Source organism: Myotis lucifugus, unplaced genomic scaffold (assembly GCF_000147115.1).
Source record: "Myotis lucifugus unplaced genomic scaffold, Myoluc2.0 scaffold_27, whole genome shotgun sequence".
Classification (NCBI taxonomy): domain Eukaryota; kingdom Metazoa; phylum Chordata; class Mammalia; order Chiroptera; family Vespertilionidae; genus Myotis; species Myotis lucifugus.
Genome location: NW_005871075.1, coordinates 8,146,236 through 8,149,996, shown reverse-complemented (window position 1 = coordinate 8,149,996; position 3,761 = coordinate 8,146,236). Strand labels below are relative to the sequence as shown.

Sequence of the window (3,761 nt, the reverse complement as noted above, 5' to 3'; positions counted from 1 at the left end):
GGCTCTTTCTAGACGGCGGTCGGCGCGCGGTTCCCCGCCCGTACCTTCCCCAGGCTCGCCGGACGCCCCGCTCTGCTCCGCCGGGGACGCGCGACCATCCCGCGTCTGCTCCGGCCGCCGCTGTGCGCCGCTGTGGGTTGCACGGTTAGCGGATCAGGCACCTTCCCAGTCTGGGGGGGCGGGGGGAGGGGGAGGGGACGGGGAGGGGGTAGTGCCACTGTCTCGTCCAGAAAACACCAATGATGAGTAATCACCTGTTCTCCAAGCTCAGCAACGTGGCCACACATCCTCCTCGACCAAAAAAAAAAATCGTACTTGGTCACATGAAGAAGAAATCCTTGGAACCGAAAATGAGGACCATTTTACAACAGTGCCCTAGATCCTAGATTGTTGAAGCAAGAGTGCCAGAACACTCAAACTACTTTCTGATTCGTCCTGGTTTTGATGTGGGTTTCTGGTGGCCAGATAACCCCAGTTCAGCCCAAAAAAATTCCACACTTCATTTAGTAAGTGGCACCGAAAATAATCTGACAATAAAGTCCAAAAATATAAATACCCCGTGTTTTCACCAACGTATCCATTGGCATTGTTATTCCCAGCATTCCTTCCCAACACCAGTTCCCCCAGAAGTGTCTACCAGGCCTGTGATTTCAGCCGTCACTGAAAACCAATGGGCGTCTTATCTCCAACTGGGAGACAGTGGCCTGTGGTTAAAAGCAAGAGCACCAGACATAGATAACCAGGCCTGTTCTCCATTTGCCTGTTACTTACCCAATGAGTCAGTTATTCTTTTGTTCCGCAGGAGGTTACGTATGATATTATGTGTTTAAATGTGATGCTATATAAAAAGCCCTTTCTGCAGGGCCTGGCGTGTGGTAGGTGTCCTGTGCTGAGCTATGAGCTACCAATAGGTCTTCTCCTAGGACTTTCCCATGCTCCTCCCTCTGCACCTCTGCAATCCCTCACACTTACCATGTGGCATCCTCCCCATATCTGCACCAGTCCTTCATCAATGACCCTGGGCTGGGGGTGGGGGGTGGGGCTGGGACCCCTTGTTCCTCACAGGGGACCCCTGCAGCCGAGATATCCCAGTCTTGATGTACTTTCTTCTTTTACTTCTCTAATTGTAGGACTTCCATTCAGCCACCTTTCAGGCGGTGCTGAATGATGGTTATTCTGTATTTTAGTTGTAATTTGGTTGTGGTTGCGGGAGACGGGGAGTCCCACTGTGTACCTACGCTGCCATCTTGGTTCTCAAGAACATTGTTTTTAAGCTTCAATCAGCACCTTCAGTTGCTCAAGGTATATAACCTCAGTACATGGAATCACCAGAGTGACGTGGTAATCTGCACATAAATCAAGGATCTCAAGATTTTACTTTAAAACGAAATATTTGCATAGGAATTGAAAATAATGGACAATTAAAGAGGAGTGGTCCTATTGGCAGCTGATTAAAACAGGGCAACTAATTTATCCAATCATTGATAGGCTAGCTCCTGTACATCCACACTGGGGATGGAGCCTGCAACCTGGGCATGTGCCCTGACCCGGAATCCAATAGTGACCTCCGGGTTCATAGGTCGACACTCAACCACTGAGCCAAACCACCTGGACTCCATGCATCTTTAATAGCAGTCAAATATTCAACCATCAGAAAAAAATAGTGCTTTCAACTTTATAGTCAGTTTAAGCATTTTGAATGGGACAGATTCCAGAGTCACAAATATGCTTATATTTGAACATATATTTATCACTACACAATATTTGTTTCTTCTAGTATACCTTCAGCTCTTTGAAGAACAAGGACTTCCTCATGTTTGCTTCTGCAGCATCGAGCACAGTGCCTATATGGTCATTAATAAATGCTGGTTGAATAAATGGATTAGTGAATTTGACAAACATTTATTGAGTACTGCTGGGAAGGAAAATTGTTTCCTCCACCCTTCTTTTAGCTGGTCTAATAATTAAAATGACATGGGACAGATTAGGAGGAGAAAAGACAATTTACTTACTTACATAAGGGGGCCCCTTGAAAGCATGAGAGCCAAGGGCAAGGCTGAGGTTGCAATGCCATCCTGCGTTAAGGAGTGGGATAAGGGCCCAGAGCCTCAAAGGGGAGAGAGTATTGCACAGGACAGTAAGAAGAGCAGATGTTTGGCAATTCCATGTTTGCCCTGCCATACAGGTGAGGCATGCAGATCAAAGTTATCTCTGGTAATAGCTCTCTTTCTGGACCAGGCCCTCCATCTAAATTCTTCTAGTAGTTAAGGCAGATAGAAGAGTCTTTCTTGAGTCTGCTGAGTCTTGATTGCCTTCAGTTCAAAATAATCCACATGCCAAAGTGGCATATTTGGGGGTCACGTATCTGCGCCCCTGCTACTATATGCCAAGGACTGTTCATGGCCTGGGATATATAGCAATGAAAAAAAAACCTGCTAAGTCTTTGCCCTCCTGGAACTTACAGAGGAATGAATGAATGAATGAATGAGTGAGTGAAATAAACACTCCCAAATCCTCTACCTCTTGGAGTACCATTCTGGATATTCCTAATTTATTTGTGTATTCACTAATGAATTGATTGCTTGGAATTAAATAATTTTTCCATAATAATGATGTTTTTTCCAAAACATCAGCTGTCTACACACTGTACTAAAAAAAAAAAGCATCAATAAATTACATTATAAACATCATCATTGAGAGTAAGGAAACAAAATTTTATTTAATAAACTGTACAAAGATTCTTTTAAGTTTTATGAAACATAGTGTTCAACATATTTTTAAAATTTTTGTATTGATGTTTAGAGAGAGAGAGGATGGGAGAGGGAGAGAGAGAAACATTGATCGACTGACTTCTGCATGCCCCCTGCCAGGGATCTGGCCGCAACCCTGGCATGTGTCCTGACCAGGAATCGAACCAGCAACCTTTCAGTGCATGGGACAACAACCAACCAACTGAGCCACACCGGCCAGGCTCAACAGATATTTTTGAATTAAAAAAAAAAGGGAAACCAATTATATTTATTTTGATTTCTCCTTCATATCTATCATCTTCTAAATATCTCAATTTGGAAGTGAGGGGAGGGGGCTACATCTACACTTTCCACCATGCCAGAAATTCGATTTAACTATATTCAAATATCTTTATTCCAATTTATTGGCTAAGTCTCCATTTCAAAATTATTTAATTAAAATACAAGATAAGATAGCTTTACAATCTGCTCTTTCATCTCAGTCTGTTTTATCATCTATAAATCGGGTTATTTTACTGAATGTGTACTGTAGGGTTCAGGAAGAGCCACCCAAGATGTGCCTCCGTGGTCTGCAGGTTATTTTGAACTAAAGGCAACAGAGACCCTGGGGGCACAAGAGAAATTCGCCTGTCATAAGAAATCACCAGAAATAACTTTGAATGCGCTATCTACATGGCAGGGCAAACTACTAACTACTGAACATCTCCTCTTCTTACCCTCCTCCGATGACCCTTTGAAGCCCTGAGGCACCCCACCTCATCCTTAGCTCAGAATGCCACCTAGCCATGGCCAGTGTGGCTCAGTGGTAGATCGTAGGCCAGAGCACCAAAAGGTCTCAGGTTCGATTCCCAAATAGGGCCCATGCCCAGATTGCAGGCTCAATCCCCAACAGGGGGTGTGCAGGAGGCAGTTGATCCATGATTCTCACCATTAATGTTTCTATCTCTCTCTCTCTCCCTCCCCTTTTCTCTCACAAATCAATTCCATATATCCTCGGGTGAGGATTTTTTA

General features: G+C 44.3%; 1 protein-coding gene across 1 annotated transcript in view; it reads right to left on the bottom strand.

The window, feature by feature from the left end:
• The window catches only part of STAU2 (staufen double-stranded RNA binding protein 2), a 226,565-nt gene extending 226,381 nt beyond the window's left edge, over window positions 1-184 (bottom strand). The window contains exon 1 of the mRNA XM_006086356.3: window positions 45-184. The gene's annotated coding sequence lies outside the window, so the exon portion shown is untranslated. The remainder of the gene's footprint in view (window positions 1-44) is intronic.
• Between the last annotated feature and the right edge of the window lie 3,577 nt (window positions 185-3,761).